Genomic DNA, 27,082 nt, shown 5'->3' on the forward strand with positions numbered 1-27,082 from the left:
CCAATTCAGACAACGTTTTTATATCCACATTTATCAAGACTACGTGTAGTAACCGATGTTTTCGCTCTCGCTCCACACGCGTCTCCACCATACAGATGCAGATCAATTTTTACCCTTCTCTGTTTTCTCGCAAAAAGTGAAGAGGAAATAGAGGTCACGCTCAATCAAAGGTCAATAAGGCAGAGATGACAACCGTCTGAGGGCTTTGATTTACAGAGCGCATTGTTTAAAATGAAAGAACCTGACATTTCTCAGACATACAGTTAGTTTGAAATCCTTTTGCATACAGAAGGTTAGAGCGATAACTGATATGACACACAGTGCGATGTCTGTAACCCTGTAATTTTAGTCGGGCTCATTTAAATGACTTCTTAATTGATTTTTAAACAAAAGTGGAAACATTGCAGGAATTATTTTCTGTCCTTCACTTAAATGTAGAATTCATTTTTATATATTTTAAAGCTCTCAGTTGGTTGAGAAACCACAAATCAAAACCACAACCAAGCATAAAGCTGTGTTTCTAGGGTGAAGAAAGGGTGGTAAGTGTTTTAAAACCTCAGTAACGATGTAGTGAAACCACTCACATCACCATATCACTGTCACTGGGTTGCCAAGATCGAAGAATCGTTTAAGTCATTTCTGCTCAGGGTTATTTAAATGGCAGGTCTTTTTCAATGGTGTGTACAGGGTGCCAATACATTGAGCAGAACAACAGATGAGCAATTCTACACCTACAATGATCTGTATGGAAGGATTACATGACAAATGGTCCTATACTGGTGCGTTTTCAGGAGTTGATAAAAACATCAGGACATGAGGGTGTTGATTAGTTTCCTCAGTCAGCTGTATATCTTAATGTTCTCAGCCTAATACTTTGCTGTTTCTTAATTATGCATACGAGCATGTTCAGCCTATAGTGTAAAAATGATTTGATATAGTAAGAAACCATATTTTTGGAAGGAAAGCTGTTCAATTTTACACTCATAACAATGACAATCTTCAATCGTTCTCATTAACTTAAAACGAGTGAAGATCAAAGGTTGGATATAAACAATCGTTTGTAATGGCTATACAGTAAATAAGTAATAGGTAATTAACTCACATGCAACTAAAAACTGATAAAAAGTGTCTTGTGTTAGCCTTTGCAAACTGCTGTGGTATAATAGGAGTATATAATAAACCACTTCAGGATGTGGTGATATTGGAAATAATTAACTTCAGGCAGGTAATGACCAGCTCATGTGACCTTTAATTTACATTTAGCAGATGCTCTTATCCAGAGCGACTTACATTTTTATCTCATTATACATCTGAGCAGTTGAGGGTTAAGGGCCTTGCTCAAGGGCCCAACAGAGGCAACTTGGTGGTTGTGGGGTTTGAACCTGGGATCTTCCGAACTATAGCCTAATGCCTTAACCACTGAGCTACCCCTGGCCCTTTAATTGTTATTCCAACTGATATATCGTTACAAACAGCGTTTGAACAGATTGACAGCAGAACACGATAAACGCCATTTTTAGACTTATTATATATAATTCTGATATACAAGGTTGTCTATATCCAAAAAATTTAATTAAGCCATCATGTTATGACAAGCCAATGAGATCTCTTTGTTCTTTTATGTGATCAGTGAAACGAAGATGCTTGCTGACGACACAGTGGCTGACATGAGTGATTGAAATGTGATCAAAAAGTTTTTGGGAGAATGTTGAAACCAAGAAAAGGATCATTAGACTCTTTATTACATTACAGCAGTAATAGGCGACAGATATAAGTTGCTTAACATCTATGGTACAGTACGTTCTGTGAAACAGGATATCATGAGATTTGGATGTTGTTTAAATAATGTAATATACGGTAAACTTAACAAAACTATGTGGGATACTGTAGTGTACTGTAAGCACTGTGGTAAAGCAGAGAAATAAAGTTCCAAAATTTAAAATACAGTATGCACAACTGATTTGTATACAAGAGACATGAGTTGCACATGCTCTGTGTGCGGAAACTATTGGTTAAATGGTGCATAAATGTGCTATGATATAGAGCTGCCACCATGCACTGAAGTGAAACTAAAACTGTTAGTGGAGGAAACTGAAGCTGCTATAAACTGAAGTTTTTCTATTGCTTATAATGTCTTTCATGATCTTCAACAGTCTTTGTAATTAAAAAGGTTGAAAAACAAACAATAAAACTCCTTGATTTAATTTGCTGCTACTACTTGCTGTCTGACTCACCACAAAATCACAAAGCATGAGTTTTCTATATTTTTTTTATTAAAACTTAACCAACATATTATTGATAGTAAATTGCATACTTAAATAACCACGAGCACAACTGCAGGCTCATTCATCCATTGTGACAAAAGTGTGCAAGATGGAGTTATTGCTTTTTGAAAAATCACACAAAATTCACACTTACATAACCCAAACAATTTTAACAAATATTTTTAACAGCCATGTGAGTCAAGGAAAACACGCACAAAATATTCTCTATCAATTTGCAATACTTCTTGCTTCATTTTTTTCTTCAAAAACTGAAATAAAAAAAACATCTTATTTTGCTGTCAAACTGTTTATATTGTTGGAACAAAATAGGACATACAGTATATGTACTCAGTGTTTTTTAAATTAGATGTAAAATAAATAGATGTCTCATGGGTCAACAGGACATCCGTCTCAGAGAAGCGAACAAAACCGAGCATGATAAGTGAGACACGATGTAACAAACTGACATGGCACAAAGTGACAAACAGCATGGCTTTCTGTGACAACACACTACAACGGTACCATCAGAATGACAGGCAGAAATCAAACATGCCACGACTCCACTGGGATCATTTCAGGTTATCATATCAGTTTTGCATATCGCTGTTACCTCCTTGTCATGCCCGGTTCCCGAAAAATCGCAAAGGTTTTTTTTTGACATATCATAACAAAACCAGTTAAAAGCTTGATGAAGAACAATTCAATACATCTTTTTTGTCGTACTAAAAGCCTGAGACTAAAATATATTAATGTGAGTAAGGAAGTCCAGATCCTAATGGTTAATAATAAAAAATGAATAAAATCATATTACTGGTATAAAGGTTTTCAAGAAAACATAACTTTTAAAGTTGATTTAATGTTATTTTTAAACATGCAGAATTTGCATGAAAAAGTGGGTTGTTTTTGGAAAATAATCAATGACTGGATGGTGTAATGTGGACTGACATAAAGTGGAGCTATTAGTACCACCCTGAGTTTTCTCTAAGACTAAATATTCTTAAAAAATTATTATTATTATTATTATTTTATTTTTTATTTATTATTTATTATTATTATTATTATTATTATTATTATTATTATTATTATTATAAATATTTTAATTTATTTTTTATTCTTATATATAAGAAATCCACTAAAATGCTTATTCCTATTATTTTTTAATAATTAGTTTTTATGAGTTTCAAGTCATCTTTAATGTTGCATTTTAAATTTCATTGTGTAATTAGTGAAAGACCGTAACATTTAAAATGTATCATTTTTGTTGGATTAAAATGTGTTTCTCATTATCTGTCATTAATTATTTAGTTTGATTCACATATTTCACTTGAGTAGAAATTCTGCCCTTAATTTAAATACACTGAACACCCATAATACAATGATTATATGGGATTTTTGTTTATTTGCTTGTTTGTTTTTAAATAACAATCAAATTATCTGCTCATGTGAAGCATCTGCCATAAAACCTCATATAAATGAGACCTCATTATTATAAACTGTGATTTGTTTTGTTTTCCTGGTGGAGCCGGTGTTATAGAGCCTTACTCAACACCAATCAGAATAAAGAATTCAACAGTATAAAGAGATAGCAAATTGCCATCAACATCTTACATGGTTTAGTCCTGATTGACAAAATAAATTAAGAGCTTTTTGTACAGCTATACTCATAAATATGCTTTTTTTTTTATTTATTCTTTGCTGGTCCTTTGCATTGCCTTCATGAGGAGAAGATGTTGGTAGTGCGCCATATGACTGCAGCAAGTCCAGGTGAAAGCCAGCTGAGTCCAGCCAGGTTGCCGATTTGCCTACTGCTGCTAATGTGGCCCATCTGGGCAGTTCCTATGTAATCGACTCCCTGAGGTAATTTGGATACGGCACTCTTTGCCTCAGCCGCTCTTTGAGGCCACCTGCTCAGACCCAGACACCATTATTGTTTATCTGTTTCTGTTCAGTTATCCCGGTGACAGGAGCGACGTGGGGAGCAGAACTCGCGTGTCACATACGTCATGCGCCCGCTGCGGTGGCTGTGTGAGCAATCACCGCTTCAGCAATCCCACCTGATACTCCTTTCACCTAATCAGAGTGCGTACTGAGTCTCGTGGGTGGAATGAAACGCATTTGAACTCGTTCTCCCTCTGTATCAGTATTTGCTTTAGATACACAGCATGTAAGGAGGAAAAGAGACGCTGAAAGGTGTTTTCAAAAAGCAGCTTTTATTCATCATATACAAAGATATAGCGGAGAAGCTGGTATCAAAGCCGTTCCTTGTCACCAGCTTTGAAACTACCGACAAAGGCTAAATAAGGATAAAGAAAACGGCATACTCATTCACGTCAAATGCAGCAAAAGGGACAAGGCGAGAGTGTAGCATGATGAACACTAAATTAATGCAGCCACCTTCACAGCTCCACAATCAGAGGGAAAATAATGGGCAAGGAAGTGCTGATCATGTCCCTTACAGTGCCAGGTAGTTACACTAGCCACTTCTTGAGGCATTAAGGTAAAATCAAACAATGCAGAGGAGAGCAGAGTGTAAGGGAGAAACCAAATTATGATAGCAGGAAGAGAAGAGGGAGAGAGGAGGTCAAACACGAAGCTGGTACAGTAGAACTGAAATGCTCTGATTAGTTTGCACCTAGCATCTGGCCTGCGTGTATGCATACTCTATATACTGGGCCTTACATTGACTTATGTACCATTCAAATGTGTTTTTTTTTTTTTTTTTCACTTAAGTCATGAACCGGTGAGAAACAGGTAATGACAGATGGTCAGGCTGGTAATTAGTATACTGGTGAATGCTGAGTGGCTGGATTAGATAAGAGGGGAAATAAGGTTGCTGCTGAGGTTGTTACATGAACAACAGATTTTGAAATTGCATTTTTAATAGTACAATTGTTCCAGTTTATTTAATGTAATGTACATCATTTAATTTATTTTAACATGAAGAAGGGTGGGAAGGGTGGCTTACTGTACAATAGTTTATTACTCATGATACTGTACATCAGCCAAGCGTGGGTTTATTTTTTTCCTGTTAAATGATTTTTGTTATAAACATACTGTTTTACACTAAACTTTCATTAAATTAGAATTAAGAAGCACCACCTGCACAAAGCCTCTTATAGTAGGACCGACAATGCCAATTCACACAAGGACAAATATAAACAGAACCAATCATAAATGGACATCACTTCTGATGAAATTATGACAAAACGAGATGCCTGGCATAGCAAAAAAGACTCTCTAATAAAATCAGCTACTAACACATGAGACTTTCTTTTTTAGAATATACAGTATATATATATATATATATATATATATATATATATATATATATATATATATATATATATACACTATTAAAACAATCAAATATTATACCACAAATAATATTTATTTTCTATACTATTTATTCCATACAAGGTCTCAGGGGGTTCACCCTGGATGGGTCCATCATAGGGCACAAGCGCATACACTCACTCACACACTACAAACAATTTAGAAATGCAAATTAGCCTATTCCACATGTCTTTGGACTGTGGAAGAAAACCCGGAGGAAACCCACTAAGCATGGGGAGAACATGCAAACTCAATGTGCCTGAGGTGGGGATAATGTTCATTTCAATTAAATTGAATTCAATTTGTATTTATTCGTAAAAAGCTTTTAATAATGGGTATCGTCACAAAGCAGAATTAAAAAAAATTTAATTCTGGATGCATACATTTTACTTTATTACTCTACCCCTAAATATCAAGACGAGTAGATGGTGGCAAATTAAAACTCCCTGTGACATCATGAGGAAGAAACCCTAAAAAGAAATTAAGTCAAAACGGAACCCATCATCTAATTCCATCCCTTCTTTTCTATAATTATGATTTACTCTTTCACTCGTACAAGATTGTGGGGAAGCCTGGAGCCAATTCAAGCAAACTCAAGGCATGAGGCAGGGTACACCCTGGACAGAGTGTCCATCCATCACAGGGCACACGAGGCAGGAATCAAATCCCAACCCTGGAAGTGTGAGGCAACAGTGCTAACCACTAGACCAATGTGCTACACATGAATGAAATTGTTTGTGGCAATTTCAGTGGCAAATTGCAGCCACAAGCCATCAAGGAAAACTGTTTAAACATATACGATGCTATGCGCGGTATAATAGCAGCCAGTAGGAGGCATGAGTAAGCGACTGACTCCATTTTGGTAGCAAGTATCAGAATTTAGTCTCTTTTTGTGTATGTATGAAAACTTTAGGGCAACATGGGGTTTAATTTTGTAAAAAATAAAACTCAAAATTACAATGGCTTTCCAATAGACGATGGACTTTCTGTCCATTTAATTTTAATTGCTAGTCATGAGTCATGTTTATTCCCTATGAACCAACCATAAGCTCTCTATTTTAACTTTACAGTAGTTAAAAACAATGCAGTTTTTTTTATCATGTTACTGATAAACCACCTAGTACCTCTGTACTAAAGACTTAATTTACCTTAAAGCACTCATTGCATAAAATGTAAATAAATGTGTTTTTTATTGTATCATTGCACCAAGAATATTTTTTCCTTTGTTAGACCAGAAATGGTACAAAATAAAAAAGTATATATATTCATTTGTGCATGTGATATATTAGACATACAGTACCAGTCACAAGTTCTATAACAATACTGGATTTTTGTTTTTCAACTATGAAATAAAACATATGACATTCGGTAATTAAGTAACAACAACAACAAGTTGTTATTTAAAGCCACGAAGATCAGCTGTTCTAACACAGTTCTTGCAAGAACAGTATTGTGTCAAGTGCATTTGCGAAACTCATCAAGCATCATGATAAAATTCTCTCATGACAGTGTAGAAACAAATAAAGAACAGGAAAGACTGTTGAGTTAGAATGTCCAAACTTTTGACCAGTAGTGTACGACATGCTCATGCAAAACCAAACTAAACTAGGTAACAGTCTTGTGCATAGCCAAAGGACCATGACATACGATGCTGTCTAGCGGCACAAGTTTTCAGAATCTAAATCATTGACATTAATGAAGATTTTCTACAGGCTGATGTGACAAAACAGAGAGAGGTAAATACATTGGAAAAGCTTGTGCATCCCAAGCGAGACAAATCGTAGTGCAAAATGACATTCGGCTTGATCTTGGGGAGAGGATGCTGATGAAATAGACTGTGAAATTGATTCCATGAAGTGAATCAAGATTTAATCTGGCCTGGCATAGACAACGAGGTTGAAATATCTTCCGCTTAGAAATAAATAAACCTTCAGGGGGTGCATGGCTTGAGGCACACGCGTGCACACACACACATGCACACATACGCGCCATAAACTGAACACATCAATTCATTTTGTGCTAATGTTAAGGTAAATGGAGATGCTGTTATGACCATAAAGCTGCTTATTGTTCAAAAAGCATGAGTACATACTATGTAATTCATCCCTTATATACTACGGCAATTAGCTAATTATTAACTTTTATATTAGAGAATGCCATATTATACTTTTCACTTATTTATATGAACATATAATTTTGTGGAACATCCACAAGACAAGTTACTCCTTCTTATCACTTGTAACAGCTTTTAAATCCCATTCCCTCACATGTTTTTCCCCTTTTCCTTAAAGTTAAAAAGAAAAAAAATTCTCATGTTACTGATAAACCACAAAGTGCAAACTCTAAAAAAGGACCAGCTTTACTTCAAGCGGCTGATGTGGAGCCATAAATGTCATATAAAGCTTTTTCACAAAGCTTCATCACATAAATGATTCAGGGCTTGTAAACAGAAAAAAAGATGCTGGCGCAAAAAACGACCTGAGTAGCCTAGCAACCTGTCGCTACGTGTTTATGACTTTATAATCAGACTTAAAAATCTAATAACGTATTAGCTAAAATGCTACCCATGTATTATTATGGATCAGCTGTCCTGTTAGAAACTAAATGATGCTAATGGCTTGACATATATGCGTACTGTATCTCATAGAAATGCGGAGCTTTTACACTAATGAGAAATTGAAACCATACAAGCCTCTTGATGCCCATAAATTTGTTGGTTGTTGGAGCATTCAAGATGTCGAGGTTCACAATTATAACACTAACAATGTCAGTGCACGCCATCAAGTTAACAAGCTTAGCATGCGTTCAGTCTAGGCAGCAATTGTTCCCCTAGCCACTCCGCCGCTGGCCAGCCTTCATATTAGTTATTTTCCTCTGTACCCAAGGACACTTGTGTATATACAGTACATACTCCGATACAGTAGGTGGCACTATGCACCCAGTTGGTTTATAACCGTCAATAAAAAAAAAAGAAGTCAACTTTTTGCCTGCCTTCCAACTAGTGATGGGAAGTTTGGATCATTTTAGTGACTCGGTTCTTTGAATCTCGTTCATCAAAATAAACTAATCTTTTTTTAGTCACTTAGTTAATTTTGTTCTTTTAAACAGAAATAAAATAACATGTTCCATTTTTAATAAACAGACCCCCAATACGTCTACATACACACATTTTGGCTATAGTTCCAGTAATGAAAAAAAAATTATAATGCAGCTACGGACATATTATAATAAACAGAATGAGCAGCTCACCTCTCACATCTTCTGGTCTAAATCGTTCGTTCTTTTGTCATATGATTCTCATAGATGTTATGCACTGCATTAAACAGGAAACAGAATTAAGCGGTTCTTCTCATGAATCTTCTAGTCCGAGTCATTTGTCCTTATAAATCTAATGCACTGCAACGTGTTTATGGGAGTCACTCGAATCACTCTTTGAGACTAACGTTAAAGACTCATTCAAAAAGAATGAATCATTCATGAACTTCCAATTCATGGAAGAACTTCCAATCAGTACTTCCGAATGTTTCAGCTATTGCACTGCAATTGATACAGTAGGTAGGTCAGGTAGGTACTGTAGGTAGAGAACTTTATTGATCCCAAAATTGTATGGCATGAATTTCATGAGGTGAAGGAGACAAGCAAATTCAGAGAAGCAGGCAGGGCCTGTTTGGGGCCCCAGGCCAGTAGTAGAGCTCCCTACTAATCTTATATAAGATACTGCAATGGTGATGAATACTGGTTGGAGAAGCCCCCCCCGCAAATTTTTGCTTAAGACTCTAGAACTGCCTCTCAGCTCAGTTGTAATGTCACACCCCAAACAGCAGTCACATTTTTGATATGGTTAGCTTTCATAATTGATTCAAACCGTGCCTGAGTATACCGTACAGTGCCCAAGACCACTCTATCAATCAGACTTGAACATGGTATGCTAATCCATGCTTTTGCACTTCTCAAATGTACTCTACTACACACTAGTCAAATGTACAAAGTGTTCACACTAGTCAAACAAAGTGTTCTTATTACTCTCTGTGCTAACCACTACGCCACCGTGCCGCCATGCCTGAATCGTAATTTCAAAATTTTTACATTCACAATGCTTTAGCTAGTTCATGGCATGTTTTTTTATATTAACATTTAAAAAAAAAAAGACCTTTTTTAGGTCATATTGTGTATTATGTATTGTGATTAGGAAGCAAATGTAGTCAAATGTATACACTAGTCCACTACACACTGGTCAAATTTAAAAAAGTGTGCACACTAATCGAATGTAAACAGTGTTCACGCTACTCTACCACACACTACTTAAACATACATACTCACATACATGTACAAAGTCTATTTAGACATGTATAGTGGACTTTTGGGGCCAATTGTACTTCACCCTATGCATAAGTCTCTAGTGTGGAAGATACAAAGCTACAAAGTTTCTTGGTATGTATTTTAGTCAAGCTGTATAGTTTCTTAAATCATTATAAATAGTTATAGTAATCGTATAAAGTTATAATGAACAAAGGCAACATTAATGATATGATAGTTACCAATGAATAGATTGCACTTCTTTTAGTTATGGATTTATCACACTATTATATACTGCATATGTGGGTTTATTAGTTATTTATAAGTAAAGTGTAAATGTGGCTTTTTTTATCAATACTGGACAAATGGATTGCCACCAGGATGAATATTGATTCTGTAAAGCTGCTTTGAGACCACAACCACTGCTAACAGCTGTACAGTATATAAATAAAACTGAATTAAAAACTGAACTGAATTTAATACATCGTCTATCAATGGTATGTTTTACCAATGTAAATAATACTGCATCTCTGGATGCTAAAGATAAAATTAGCGTGATTGTATTAATGAAGGACTGTTCAGTAATGCTGAAACTGAATACCGTGTATAACAAATCAGCATTTTTTAAACATCATACAGTATTTATTTCTTCTATTTTTTTAAGACTGTGCTTTCTGCTTTACATTGCTGCTTAAACTTGCGGTCATGCATGGTAGTGTGTGTGCACATGGGTATGTGTGTGTGTGTGTGTGTGTGTGTGTGTGTGCAACCATTCTTGTCCAAGAAAAAAAAAATTGACTCTTGCATCAAATTGTATCTGCAGCCTCCTCGGGAAAGTGATTTTGTAAAATTACCCCCAGTCATAATAGAATGACAAAAGAGGCAAAAGCAAATGAGGTTTGAAGAATGAAAAGGACTAAATATGGCCGCAAATGGGATTCTCTTGCTCTTCACACCGGCCCCAGAATAATCCCATGAATGGATTTGCTAAGACAACAGGGAAAAGAAAGCAAGCGATTAGTGTGTTGCCCAATTTGCAAGCGCCAAACTGAATGGACCGTAGTATAGTGTTTCAATAATGCTATTCTCCTGCCTTCTCTTCACACATGCATATAAAAAGGAATTTTGTCTGCCCAAACACACATACACACACACACACACACTCAAAGGGAAAAGGACAGAACAAGAAAAATGGTACATGGCCAAATACAGTGCCTTAAGAAAATGTAGTCTTTGACACATGCAGGCCCAGAGAGATATATATTACATGAAAGGAATGTACTGCACACATGTTCGTTTTTTTTCTTTTTTCTTTTCTTCTCAGCCCCAAGGCCTAAATGAAAAGGCAGCCAGATCAGAAAACATTCACTAATATCTCAAGACTGTCGTGCTGCACTGTGAGAAAGGAAACTCGGCCTTCATAAAGTTGTACCTGAAACTATCATTTGAAATTAGGATCGTGAACAAAACTTGCCAAAGGAACTTCAGAACGGTCTTCTTGTGCAATGAAAGCACACAGTGATAAATACCGGTGATGTAAAATGCCACGTCTCAAATCTAACATCTATCAATAGCTTACTAATAAAAAATAGTATACATTATGCACTTTATCATTAAGTCTCAATGATGACATAATAAGACTGATCTGTTGCAAACCATTACAGTATACACACTAAATCACTCATCGTTTAGACCGCTTTATCCTGGGTCACGGCTTGCGTGGAGCCTATCCCTTAGTGCACAAGGCAGGGTACTTCCTGGATGGGGTGCCAATCTGTTGTAGGGTATACACACACACACACTACAGGCAATTTGGAAACACCAATTAGCCTAATCTGCATGTCTTTGGACCGTCAGAGGACAAGCCACCAAGCATGGGGAGAGCATGCAAACTCAGACTGGGAATCGAACCCAGACCCTGAAGGTGCAAGGCGACTGTGCTAACCACTACGCCACCAGTATTGTGAAACACCATGTTTATAATTGCCCTCAGGGTTGCCGAGATAGGGGTCATCCAGATCAGTTATCCCAGGTCCTGGGCCAGGGGAGGACTCTAAAGGGCACTCTAACCTTTAAATAGTCTACTGCACTAATATAAAAAATACATACTGTCTTTATGAAAACTTTATATATTGTAGTATTTGCCAGTCACATAAACATTGAAAAAGAGAAAAGAGCCCTTTTGTGATCTGCAAATAGAACATGTGTTGTGTGTGTATGTGTATGTGTGTGTGTGTGTGTGTGTGTCATGGCCAGTCAGCTACTTGTGAGCAGTCCAGGGTAGTGGGGCGTGGAGGGTTTCCTTGGAGATCATCTCGTCCTGGGCATGACCAAGACACACGGCATGCCTGAATGCCTTCATGACTGTATTTTGTATGACCCTTCTCAACTGTTGTTGCGAATAAAGTGTTATCAGAAAATCACTGAGGGTTGAGTAGAACTGCTAGAACATTTCTTCCAGCCTTCCCTACCATAAAGATTCACCATGTCCAAGCTAACGGTACATACACTGCAATAATACAGTATGCTTGGAGATTTTTTTTTTTTACTAAATGTACTGGTTAAACGTCGATTATTCATGGAGAAGATGAATCAGTTTTAGGATTAAGGATGCATGGAAGAAGGAAGGAAATTGAAACAGTTAGATAGACAAGTGCAATCGATATGAACTGCACTCATGTGGTTCAGGGAAATGTCAGTCGTAGATGGAAAAGTAAATGAAGAGGGTTTCCAAGGGTGATTCTATCGGGATACAGAATATGATAGCAAAGTTAGACTGATTAGTGACGTCGGTAGAAAATGCACTTAGTTGCCTCAGATTGATAGCTACAGACTGTACAGTATGAATTGTACCAGACCTTGCTTGACGTTTTCAGTTTGGTATGGGATAATGAAAACCAAACAGGTGGATAAGAAAGTGGTTGCTCTCTGGTTCAGGCTTTAAGCTACAAATCAGAGTTCACTAAGCAAGTCTTACTGTAGTTTCCATACGAGAACAGATATAAGGTATAATGAATGTAGTTTGTACAAGGATTCAAGGAAGATTGGAAACTCTTCTTCAGGGCGTACCCTGCCTCCTGCCTCAATGAGAGAATAAGTAAAGGAGGGATAGATTGGCGTCTGAGATGTTATGAGCAAGCTAGTTTTGGGAAGCACAATTAACCTGGCTTAACTGTAGAAAGTTTTAAAATCGTACAATACAAGATTATTCGAAAAAATCCCCACTTTAATAATAAACCCTGTGCCTCAACATGTGTTCAGTTCAGTTCACATCAAGTTAACCTGTATTAGGCGGTAACAAAACTAAGCATTTTACACTCCGTTTGTTTAATTCGGTATTTTCTTCTAGAAAAAACAAATATATTTTTTCACATCTTAGGTGACAAAAAGGGAACAAAATGGCTCAGTTGGAGATATAAAACTTTTTCTGTGCCTACTTGGCTGAGCACTACAATATTTCGCACATGCAAATGACTCGATTTCAGAACCTGAATAAGAAGCTGCCCAAGAGAGGTTTAGAGTAAATCTAAATTCAGCCATGCTGCTTGTCATGCGAAAGCAAAAAGGAGGTGATATTTAACCTCCTAAAATCCCAGGACTCATCACTGGGTCAAGACTTACAACATTCTCACTCCAGTAACTTCACATCTATAACCACATATTAGTTTAATAAGCGTAGGTACTGAATAATGTATAGCGCTTCCTTAATAACACACACACACACACACACACACACACACACACACACACACACACACACACACACACAATGAATAATAAGCTGAGATTATAAGGAGTTCTTAGCTATCTCTGAATTCATGACCCATTTCATTGTTCATTTGAATCCCATACAAGTCATGAAACCTATGAGCTAAAAACACATTTTCTATAAAAAAAAAAAAAAAAAAAAGAAGTAACGACGATTGAAGATGCTCTACTGAGTCGGTCATCTTTAAGGAACGCATTATATCGCAAATGGGTTGACATAATTGCCACTTAAAAGTCTTTTCATACTGTCATTCTTTAGATGGGAGTTTAATTGTTCAGATTGTGATTATTAAAGAATTAGAGGTCTGTCATTTATTAAATTAAAAGCCCGGAGAGGAAGTTGAGTACTTAGTCCTTATTAAGGCCTTACGTGTCATGTTAAAGGTAAGCTGTTTATCTCTTTAAATGAAGAGAGACAATTGCCTCATTGAGTGTAAGAGAAGGCAGAGGGCCATGCTTTCATTTAATCCTGCCATAGATTTCTCATAAAAATAGAGCTTATACTGAGTGTAATATCAGCCAATAGAAGTAATTAAGACAAACTGAATGAATATGAACTTCATAAATCGTGGCGCTATGTAGCCCTTGAACATCTTAGGTACTGTAGAGCTTTGACACTTTTCTTAAGACACAATGCCTTAGACGACAAAACGTGGCCTTGAGTCAGGACACAATGACAGTTCTGCAAATGTAACTTTACTGTAACTTATTATATTCTCATAAAATTATCTCTTACAAAGAATAACAAAAAATATAAGAATTATTTTATCAACCCCTTTTATCTCTTATTTCCCAATGTTCTTCCCAAGGGTGAGACACATGGAATGGTTTGGCTTGAATAAACACCTACAGTATTTAGGTAGCAAAATCATTCACAAATTGTCTGAGTTTCTATTAATTAAAAAAAAAGAAGCAGGAATATGTTTAGAAAGAAAATATGTTTATGGTATATGTCTGAATAGAAGTGAATTATTATTATTACTTAATTTATTGAATAAATAAATACTTATAAAACGCTATCAATGAAATAAATAATTAATTAATTAAATCAATAAAGCCTTTTTAAGAAAAACATTTTTTATAGCTGATTATTTATTATTATTATTTTTATTTTTATTAATAGTTATAACAATACTGGCAGCATGGTGGCTGGCACTGACGCCTTGCACCTCCAGGGGCTGGGTTTGATTCCCGCCTCTGTGTGCATAAAGTTACAAATATATTAAAAAATATAAATAACCTGAAGAGAAACAGAGAGAAAGGTGGCTTGGTGATTAGCACCTCCAAGGTCTAGAGGTCGAGTCCCTATATTTTGCATGTTTTCCCTGTGGGTTCCCCTGAAAAAGTTGGTGGGTTTCATCTGGGTACTCCGGTTTCCTCCCACAGTCCAAAGACATATAGATTAGGCTAATCGGCAATTCAAAATTGCCCGTAGTACATGTATGAGAATGGGTGTGTGTACGTGTGTGTGCCCTGTGATGGATTGGCACCCTGCTTTGTACCATAAAAGAGTTCCTCCTGAGATCCCCCCCATGACCTTCTATACAGGATAAAGCAACATAGATGATAAATGAGTGAGTGATTAATAATAATAATAATAATAATAATAATAATAATAATAATTGTCATTAATCAGCTGTATGATAATTGTTTTCATAAAAGTGTATTTATTTGTTCAATTATTTGTTTATTTCATTTATAGCATCGCCTTTCGAAGGCTACTTTGCTCATGCTTACAATTAAAGAAAATACAAATGATTTAAAAGGTATGTAAAATAAAAAAAAGGATCTAAAGTATGTTTCCTTACATCAAAAGTAGATTAAATTAAAAACATAAATGATACCCTGTGTCATTGCCATGCTTTTGTGTCATTCTGATATGTTATGCGTTGAGAAGCATTTGTTCTGGAGCACATTAAATCATCAACTTAAATTGCACATGATGCATTTTTAATGCAAACAGCATTCAACTTTGTCTTACTGACTTGTAATTGCTTTTCAATTCATAATTACACACTGACTCGCAGGATCTGTGTGCTAGCAGAAGGCTTTCGTTCTCCCAGACACATTAGGCTGTTTATTTAATCTTTGCATATATCCTTTCACACAAAACACACACCCTATTCAAACGGAAACACATGTCCGGGTGGGAACATGCTTTTACAGAGTAAAGATATACTGACACACATGTGCTGTCTAATAACTGTCAAAGTGCTACCTGAGTCATTAAGGTTCTTTGCTGGTGGCACTGTGTGCATGTTAGGGTTTGTGCATTGGTTCTTCAATGTTTTTATATTTGGACAGTTAAGGGCTCTGGTCTTTCTAAAGACTTTGAGTACTTTTTGATAGAAAAGACAAAAAATGTCACTGTTTCAGAAGGGTCAAATTGCACTGCATAATTAAAGAAGACATAAAGTTACTTGAATTGGGTTAGGAGCCGCCTGGTGCATTATTACAACAGCGTTGAATCGTCTACTTTGTGGTTGGAAAAAACTTTGAATGAGAACTCACAGGACTTGAACTAAACAGCTGTGTGGCCAAATGAAAACCACTTGTTAGCGGGACTAATTGGATGGAAGCTTTAATTTGCTAGGAGGGTGTAAAGATTAGACTTTGGATGAATGGAAAAAGGTCATGTGATGTGATGAGTCCAGACTGACACTATTACAGAGTGAGGGGCGTGTCAGGGTAAGAAGGGAAGCGCATAAAGCGATGCACCCATAATGAAAGTGTCCACTGTACAAGCCTCTGGAGACAGTGTTATAATCTGCGATTGCTTCAGTTTGGTCAGGTCAATGTCAGGCATGTTATGTGGAAATAAAATAAAGACAGCTGATTACCTGAATGACCAGGTTATCACACCAATGGGATTTTTCTTCCCTGATGGCACGGGCGAACTCCAGGATCATTTTTACATATGAATAAGACTCTACAGTACATTGTGCACTACAATCATGATCAAAGAAAACATTTGCCAATTTTATTGTGGCTGGGCAGATTTGGAGCTTCCTGAAGCAGCTCTGTGAAAGTGATGCCTTCTGATGTAGGATCCTTTTTATTAGGATTTTACTATTTTTTTTTTTTTTTTTTGATAATGGGATATAAACCTAAGTTTGTGTCGATGCCTGGATTATTTCAGCAGGTACGGTATGTTGGACTAGTAATGTATACAGTACATTTTATCCTATTGGTTCAGTTGTAGTTTTTGGATTATATGGTTTATAATGAATTAATGACTATTGTAGCGTGATTTTTAAGTTTCAGAATAAGATTTTGGATTCATATTATCAGTTGGACTTTTGTTTTGTAGTGAAAAAAATCTTAGCTACAGTATACAGTATCTCAGTATAACTAATCACTTTAGTCAATACCAGTGGTTGTAACACAGATTAGACCTAAAATACACGTAACTTTTTTTTTTTTTTTATTATTATTATTATTATTTTTTTTTTTTATTATTATTTTTTTTTTTTTAGCAAATTTTGCTTTAGGATTAAACAAAAAACTATATAATGGTAATATACACTGATTAGCCAGAACATTATGACTACCTGCCTAATATTGAGTAGGTTTCCCCCTTTGCCACCAAAACAGAAGTGACCCGTTTGTTTTGACACACAAACCAGCATTAAACCTTTCCTCAATTTGATCTACAGTAGCTCTTCTATTGGATTGTACTACACGGGACAGCCTTCTCTCTCCATGTGCAGCAGTGAGCCTTGGCCACCCATTACTATTTTGCCAGTTCACTGGTTTTTCTTCCTTGGATCATTTTTGATATGCCATGACCACTGCAGACCGGACACATTCCTCAAGAGCTGCGGGTTTAGAGTTGTTCTGACCCACTTGTCTAGCTATCACAATTTGGCCTTTCTCACAGTAGCTGAGTAGTGAATAGCAGTAGTGAATGGGATATTAGGCAGAAAAGTCGATGTGTTGGAAGCAGAAAAAATGAGCTCGGTCAAAGCAACACGAAAACTGCACTGAAAACCGGTGAACTGGCAACAGGGTCATGGGTGGCCAAGGCTCACTGATGCACATGGGGAGTGAAGGCTGGGCCGTGTAGTCAGATCAAATAGAAGAGGTACTGTAGCTCAAATTACTGAAAAGGTTAATGCTGGTTGTGATAGAAAGGTGTCATAACACACATTGCGTTACTGTCACAATGGCAAAAGGGGGACCTACTCAATATTAGACAGGTGGTCATAATGTTTGGTGAAAGTGCACTAATTCATGTCTCTTTTTTAGTGTACTAAATACCAAAAATAGAGACTTTACTTGACCTGGAGGAATACTCATACAAATGGAGGCAATTCTTTAACCATCCTGAAATTGACATTTTGTTAAAAGATAACTTAAAATATATAAAAAATAAATTGACATTTGGGCATACAGTCTACAGTACCACTATTCCTACATTTGCATTATTTTACATGCAACATACTGACCGCATATGGAAATAACAAAATATAGCACTGTAAATGTGTTACTGTACCATATCACTCTGTTTGGTATAAAAGTGTTGAAGAAGAAATGGTTGCTGCTCTGCTGTTTGTATAACATTCATGATGGGAACTTGTGGTGGAGCTGCTGATGGAGAATGTTCAAACACCGCATGAGCTGCTACAGTACAGTAAAAAGCCACTGAATATAAATAGGTACAGTAGACACAAATAGGTATAGTCTATCAGAATTGCGAGCCTTATTTGGAGCTTGATATATACGGTATGTACTGCAATGTGCATGTATTTACTAAAGGTAAGAGAAATAAATAATGTAAAAGGTAAATTTGACATGCCATAAAGTATGAAGTAGGGTAATTGTATTGCACAGATTGATTTCCAATAATAGCATATCCTAAAATGCTTTATTGCTTTTACACTACAGCAGTCATACTTTACATAAAGTAAAATGTTGTACTTTGACAGTTCAGAGGTAAATGTACTGTATTATGCAAAATCAGTTTTTTTTGTAGTTTTAGACATTTAGATGGGTCTCCAATGTGTTTGTGTGTGTGTGTGTGTGTGTGTGTGTGTGTGTGTGTGTGTGTGTGTGTGTGTGTGTAAAGACATGTAAGGAAAAAAAAACCCCTTCTTTTTGTTCCTTTCGCATTTTTGTATTTGCCAAGCTTAAACAACCCAATTAGCTTTTGCCCCAAGGTGACCTCATATGAGGGAAACCCTCACTCGGCATGTTGCTCAGTTAGAAGTACAGTACCTTTACATTACTACTGTATGCTGAAGCAGTTCTTTCGAGAGCAAATTAATACAGGGAAAATCCTAGGAATATAAAAAACAAATGCATTACCCGAGGGGTATTTAAGCAAAGGTATCGACAGACACACTTTGGGGACCTCTGAGAAAAATGTTAACTTGTTAAAGAAATAGCAAAATATGGGACCTTTAAAGCTGTCAATGCTTAATGCTATGAATTGTTCACAACACAACATTTCCCTTATCGGCTTCTATTTTTATGCCTCCACCACTACATTTTTGGTTTGTCCATCTGTCTGCCCATCTAAGATTTCCAGTAATGCAATATCTCAGGAATAAGTAGTCGAATATTTGTAGGATTTAACTAGATTATTAAACAACAATGATCTAAACAGGGTCATTCATTCATCTTCTACACTGCTGATTATGTATAGAGTCATGGGGGTTCCTGGAGCAAATCCCAGGAGACTTAGGGCACAAGGCAGGGCAAACCCTTGACAGGGTGCCAGTCTATTACAGGGCACAAAGACACACTACAGTCAATTTGGGTACGCCAATTTTACTGTAGTATTTTTGACCTTTCATGTTTATTGTACCGTCGGAGAAAACCGGAGTACCCGGAAGAAACCAGTTAAGCACAGGAAGAACATGCACAAGACCAGGGGCAGGAATTAAAGGGTCTTAATGCTAGTATCTACACCCTCGTGCTGCCTACAACAAGGTCAGGGTCTAAAATATATTTTTTTAACTTGACACTGAATAATTATTCACAATTGAAAAAAAAAAAAATTACCAATTGCATTTTATCACATTATTAACAAACCAGACAACGAGAACCACAAGATGACTTTCCCATGATGGAAAACTTACTGAAAGTGCTAACCCTGAAGACTCCCATGGTGAACTTTAAATAATTATGTCCTCACAGAAAAATTAGCACTCAATCACTTTTACTCAGTTTGTCACTTTAATTACCTTGTCAGTATCTTGTGAAGCACACATCACACCAGCCCCTGTAAATAAATTACTACAGAAACAATAATGTATTAGAACACAAATGAAACTAATATAAACCTGTAATTAGCTTTGCAGCAAATACTATGGCAACGCCATACTGACAAAGAAAACACATTAACGCCTTCCGATCAATCAGAATCGAGAATTTTCTTTCCACTATTGTGCACCGTACCAACCTATGTTCACCTATACTGGTGAGTGAGACATGTATAGTTGAATGTGCCAGTGCTGCTATGTTCTATATCACCAATCATAAGAAGCCTTTCATCCAACATCAATATAAATGCGTTAAACCATGTGATTAAATTTAGAAATTTTAACGTGTTATTTTTTTCTTAACACAAATTAATCATATGACTAAGTTAATGGCTTTCCATAACTGCAGCGTGGTTACCCGGCTGTGTGTGATAACGGCACATTTAGCGCAGATAATAAGATGACTGAGAAAACATCACCAGGTGTGTTGAACAGCTAGTTTCATTATAAAAGCTTCTAGGTTGGATAAAATTAAAGTTGTGTCTTAGAGCTACCGTCAAGGGGAACTACTTTTACAAGAATAAATTAAATGTAAGACACTGACAAAGGCTGTGTAAGCGATGCAGTTGGAAAAAGCTACGTTTATTGCACTTACTGGAGACCACTTGACATCAAGGAGTAACACTGAACAACCTCAGTGTAAGAACACACCTAATCAATGACAAATGCTAACTGCACTCATTCACTCAGTGGTTAAGGTGTTCCCAGGTTCAAAGCCCATGACCACCGAGTTGTCACTGTTGGGCCCTTGAGCAAGGCCCTTAACCCTCAACTGCTCAGATGTATAGAGAGATAAAATGTAAGTCGCTCTGGATAAGGGCATTTGCCAGATGCTTAAATGTAAATGTGTCAAAAACAGAAAAGAGACATTTTGCTCTAGCCAATTGCGTTAGCCAAGATAACAGTCATTCTCCATACTATAGGAAAAGACAGGGCTCATGATGTGTCTGCTTCTGCAAGGAGTTTAAATTTGTGGCCCAGCAATTATGAATGTGATGAAATAGATAAAATCTTTAATCAATTGATAGAACTAAAAAAAAAATAAAAAAAATCATGTGTATAGTCTAGATCTTTGGGAAAAAAATATCATTAAGGTTATACTGCAGTGTGGCCATAAATACAAGAAATCTATTTCATATTCCCCAGATGATAAAAACAGTAATGTGAGACAGCTGTCAATTGCACCAAACCACTATTATATACACTTCATACACCGACACAAACCAACCTTAGATCACAGCAAATGCTTTTGTATGCACTTCATATTAATACATGTTTCATTTCTTGATTAGTGGATTACGATTGGGATTAGGTCATTCTCTTATTCCAAAACACACCAGACACTCCTTCTATCTTTCGCAAATAAAGACACACACTCACACCCTGCCCTACTGGCAAACACATGCCTGGTGTAAACAGGACTTTACATGCCACCAAATGTTTTATGCATGAGAGCAAAGGTATCTTGACACACATGAGCTATCATATCTCTCAGTACTCATTTATAGCTCTCATGCGCGAGCCTTGCTAGGCCCAGATAACGGAGAGAAATTGCCTGGAGGGCAGAGACGACACTGCAGGAACTAACGCTGGATATCATAACGCCCAGCTGGAGAGATGACAGAGAGAGAGAGACATTTATCAGCGCAGCAGAGGCACCATTCAGCGCACGCTGCATACATCTCAATGCCACAATTTGGCTGGCCTCGCTACCTTCTCTACCCGAGCCTTAACACTCCTCACGTAGTCACAGATATAAAGTACAGCATGTTGACGCCTACGTGGAATATTAGGAGCATATATCATGATTCCGTTCAAAAGACTAGCTCGGGCTATATAAGGGGTATAAAGGAATGAAAAGCAGAATATATGAGAGAAGGATTGTAACACTGAGAGGACACCCTTTTTATAAGATCATGAGTAAACTCCAAAAGAAAATGCAAAGTGTGATTGCTCAACAGCAGCAAAGGACGCTACTGTATATAGCTGGGAGCATAAGTTACGTCACAGTTGGCAAACATTCAACTTTTTAATTTAATAGGAAAAAGCAGGATGTGAAACGACGATAACAAAAGAATGACCAAGGTTTTTCAACCATTTTTACACTAGCACTAGACAGAATCCGGACCAACATACCTGAGCTGGAGCTATGTTGATATGTCAAAACTACTATGTGCACAACAGTGCCAAAAATGAGAAAAGGGTAATAAAAAAAAAATAAAAAAATAAAAACTTTAAACAATCACACATAGAAAATAAATACAAAATTGCATGCACTCTTACAAAAATTATTTATTGGATTGTTAATTTCTGCTCTTTTAAAGAGTTTCTACTTTAAACTCTCTCTAATAGCAAAATATACAGAGAGCCTTTAAGGGCGTCGCTAAATAAGTTTTAGATTTAACCACCTCAAGTCCCAGCTAATTATTCTGATATTTTACTTTTACGTGCATCTTAAATTCACTCTATGTGCATCTCGACGTGCGTCTCAATTTACTAAAGGATCCTTTAAGGGTTTATGGGTTCTTTAACTTTTAAAAGTGTTCTACATGGAATCCTGTTAGGTAGGAACTTTTGTGGGGTTCTCATAGACCCTTTAAGGATTTTATTTAAAATCACCTGATAAAAGATCTAAAAATCCTTATGAATAATTCTGTTATTTGTCCCCTAAAATAGTCCTACACTGACCTGTATGAAATCTTACATAAATTTCCCTCTGTGTTAAGGTTTCCCTGTAGAACTTTAGTATGACCCTTGTAAGGTTCGATATAAGGATTCCCATAGCAATAACCCAAAAGAAATCCTAACAAAATGTACATTTATTGCCCTTCAGTCCCAGCTAAGTTCAGTAATCTAACTGCCATGTGTCTTACAATTTCATTACAATGAAGTATCAGATAATGAGTTAAAAGCATGGGCATTCCTCAGGAAAAATAATGATAAAAAAGATTATTAGAGAAGATTATTTAAATAATTTCTGGATAATGTAGTCTAGCATCAGTCCAACATTCTTAAATGTTGGGGCTCTGAATCCGTTTCTGTAGAAAAACATTTAGAAAATGACTCAGATTTTTCACTGTATGCCCAAGAAATAAAAAATAAGAAAACCCTAACAAGTTCTTGATTTTAACTTAGAAATGTCCAGTATATTATTATCATTTAACTTTATCTCATTTATATGTCAAATATGTCAACATGGGTACAGGTATAAAAAAAATGCTCAATATTTCACTGAATAGTTAAAGTTTATTTATATCCATATAAGGATTCTACATCCTATGGAAATACTGCTGTTGTAGGGTTGTACATGAAACCTTAAAGCATTCCCTAAAAATAAGGGAAAACCATCCCTATGAGGTTAAGCGTTAAATCCTTAAATATTGAGCTTATATGTATCTCAATTCACTACTTTAAAATTTTTAGCAACTGCAGTGAAAAGTAAGGGCACTATGGAAAACAAAGGTTCTATAAGGATTCCTGGATACTTAAGTATTCTCTGCTTCCCATATGAAGAGGACAATAATATGTTGTAGGATTCTGCAAAGAAACCTCTATGGGTTAGCCCTAAGGGACAAGCCCTTTGTTTCATTACAAAGCATTCTAAGAGTTTAGCCTAGGTACTCTCATATACTACTAAAGTTAAGGTGAGAGGATGTGTACCTTGTATACCCTTTAATAGCCATGTAATTTTAACAAGTTTGAATTATGACTAGGTCTTAAAATGATTTTACAAAAGCATGGCATGACATGAGGTGAGGTGATTATGAACAAATTATGTATCGATGCATTTCTACCACTTAACATGGTCTAAAATGTCCAGTACTTTATTAAACTGTAGCTTGGGCTTTTCATATAGTCCAATACGTTTGCATTTGCTGCTGTCCATGGTGCTGAAACTGTTAAGACTACAAACAGCTTGCTCATGGTCTAAATGTGTCAAGATTTGGGCATAGTATCACACTTACTGATGCAATAACATCCTAATCTATTCTATAGTAAAGTATATTTTTGCCAGTGTCATTTTAGTAAAAACTTGGCATTAATTAGACTTTTTCTTACAAAAAGTATGGGTACTATGTAGCATATTGTTTATTGTGAACAACTAAGACTGCAGAACATCTTTGGGACCATATGGCCTAGAAAACTACTGGGGACATCATCAGAATCCATTAAATCTTCCAAAATGTTAACACCCCAGATGTATTTAGGATTAATTTTAAACCTTATACTAAAGTTGCTTTTAGGGAATCTTCACAGAGCACTTAGTAATATCTTATTTTTTTGAAGATGACCTTAAGACCTCTTAAGATGTCTTAAGATATACATGTAATGATTGTTCTACATATGACCTCAAGGTGAGTCTGCATGCCCACTGGGAGGATAAGTCCGTGCAAGTACAGTACATATCTGGCACATACAACACTCAGATGAAGAAAAGGATAAATAAAAATAAATCATAAAAGATGTCTAACATTTTTTAAGCTCCTGAACAACATGGTATGCAGGGTCAACACCATCCACATTTGCTTACTCACATCATGTCCAATCTTCGGTTTATTCACATCTATTGTACCTGAAGTGCTGATCATGGTGAAATCTGTTTGCATGACAGAATAAACTTTCTGTAGGTACACTCAACCCAGATTTTGTTGCTTGTACACCAAAGTGCTAACTGTTTAGAATGAATCAAAGTTAAAGCCAAAGAACACATTAGCCACTTAGGGACATTTGAACCTCCTTTGCTTTTTATTGCAAACACAAAGGTGCTGCAGTGATGGGATGAAGTTCTCGTCCAAATGTACCTGCGAAAGGAGAATTGTCTGTTCGTCATCGTGGGCACAGAAACAAAAAACAAAAAGAAAAAAAAAAGAAAAAAAAAACTGCACAGATCCTCCCCAAAAGACGCACTTCACTGCCCATGCACTTCATGTGCATAAACCATATTATAAAAAGACAACATCCAGGAAAAAATCTGTATATATCTGACACTGAAATTTACAGGAAAGTAAACAGAATAAAAAAATAAAGATCAGGAGTAAAAACCAAAACAAAGCATGTAAATCTGCAGAAATCTGTAAGAAAAGTTTCCCATGAAAACATCACCAGGTTTAAAAAGGACTTCTGTAAAGATCAGAGAGATGAAATAAGATCAGATGTTTTGGGTCGGCGACCATGAAAATCCCAAAACTCTCACACCGCCAAATACACAGCAAAGCGCAAATACAGCAAAAGTCTAGGATAGAAAACAAAAAGAAAAAACAAAAAGAAAAAGAAAAAAGATGTTTCAAAACCTCAACGTGCAAAAATGCGAAACTGCCCGATTGATGTAAAAACCACTTTCATCCTTGACATATTGAGCATCTGAGTATGAGAATAAACCCCATGCAGAATGACTGCACACTAAAAAACAAAAAACAAAAAAAAAACTTGAATCCCGAACAGGAAAAAACAAAAAAACAAAAAAAACAAACCAGCACTTCAAATTCTCACTGATCACCAGCACCGAGAGGAGGGAAAAATAAAAAAAAAGACAGAGAGAGTGATTGAAAAGACAAAAAATATATATAGAAAAACGCTTACCAAAAAAGGGGGGGTCAGTGGAAAATAATACTCACCGAGCGGGAGTAAAATGTCGCAATAAAAATCGCGTTAGGGCGCAGAGCGCGGAATGGCGGCGGCGCGAGGCGGAACGAAGCAGCGCTCTGCTCGCGCACTCGGTCTCGGGCTCGGGCTCGCGCTCTCGGACTCCGCTGCCGTCATGTGACTCCTCCTGCTTGAGTGTGAACCGGCTCGCGCGCGCTCAAAGTGAAAGTGCTCTTGCTCCGCGCTGCTCCGGGTAACCGGGAACTGCGAGCCTATAGTGCTTTTCCTCTAGTTTTTAACCGCATCCTCCTCCTCCTGCAGCTGCTCCTGGTGCTGATGCTGCTGATGCTGTTTAAAGATGCAGAACTCGCCTGATGTCAGAATCAATCAGTGTCTAATCCAAAACATATACGTTATGTTCATATGAAAGGTGACAGGGGGTAAAAATAACCCAAGCTTTGTTCTCCAAAACGAAACTCCATGCGTTTCAAATAAACTTGTTGAAACCCTGAATCAACACTAAACATTTAAATTATCACTTTTGGTGAGCTTATTATATCCAGTTCTGTGTGCATGGAGTTTGCATGTGCTTGGTGGGTTTCCTCTGGGAACCCTGGTGTCCTTCCGCAGTCCAAAGACATGCAGATTGGCATTAAATGCTGTTCCCTAATTGCTCGTAGTGTAGTAGAGTGAATGCACGTGTGAATGTTGGTCAGAGGTCCTAACACAGTCATCACCGTTAACCTCAATAGTCCTTAGTTGGACTACAGAGGTTTCTAAACAGATGGATGGATGGATAGATATCCAGAGCAACTTTAAATACTGGCCGTTCTCTAACACCAACAGTCCAAAGACATGCTGATTAGGCTTATTGTTGTTTTCCAAATTAGCTGTATAGTAGTGTGAATGCATGTGTGAATGTTGGTTGGAGATCCTACCATGGTCATAAAAATGAAAATAAATTGAATGGTAATCACCATTGGCCTCCCAGTATGGTCCCCAGTTGAAATACAGAGGTTCCTAGATTGATGGATGGATATCCAGTGCAGCTTCAGATACCAGTCTTTCCCTGACAACAATGGAACCTGATGTGATCCAAGGTTCTAAGGCTCCTCAGTAACTCTGCTGCTACAGTAGCACTGTCATCTCAGAGCCCCTTTAGGACTACAGGTTTGAGGCTTGCCTGTGGTCTGTTTGTGGTATTTGGTTGGTGCTTTGTGGGATTCCTCCAGGTACTTTTTTTCCCAATGTGTTGTAGGCTCATTATTGTATTCCCCATAGTATTTGAACGCATGTATGCCTGTAATGGATTGGCACCTCATCTAGGGTGTCCTTTGGCTGGTGGCCTGAAAATCCAGTACCCTGACCCCACACAGGATAAACAGCATGGAAAATAAATTAAGGTTGTCTTTGATTTTCACATGCATACGTTTCTTTTAGAAAACATATATAGGGTAATCATTGGACCAGTGCCCAAATGAGGACAGGACACGAGGTTCCTAAGACTTGGCCTCAGAAAGGTTTTGATGGTTTTTGTTCTCAATCTAAACTCACTTGAACACATGGTTGTAA

The 27,082-nt window shown here is 36.8% G+C and overlaps 1 protein-coding gene across 2 annotated transcripts in view; it reads right to left on the minus strand.

The window, feature by feature from the left end:
* The window catches only part of LOC128520737 (RNA-binding Raly-like protein), a 218,661-nt gene extending 192,885 nt beyond the window's left edge, over positions 1 to 25,776 (minus strand). For both annotated transcript variants that reach the window (XM_053495107.1, XM_053495106.1), the window contains exon 1: positions 25,543 to 25,776. The gene's annotated coding sequence lies outside the window, so the exon portion shown is untranslated. The remainder of the gene's footprint in view (positions 1 to 25,542) is intronic.
* Between the last annotated feature and the right edge of the window lie 1,306 nt (positions 25,777 to 27,082).

The sequence above is a fragment of the Clarias gariepinus genome, chromosome 4, assembly GCF_024256425.1.
Source record: "Clarias gariepinus isolate MV-2021 ecotype Netherlands chromosome 4, CGAR_prim_01v2, whole genome shotgun sequence".
NCBI lineage: Eukaryota > Metazoa > Chordata > Actinopteri > Siluriformes > Clariidae > Clarias > Clarias gariepinus.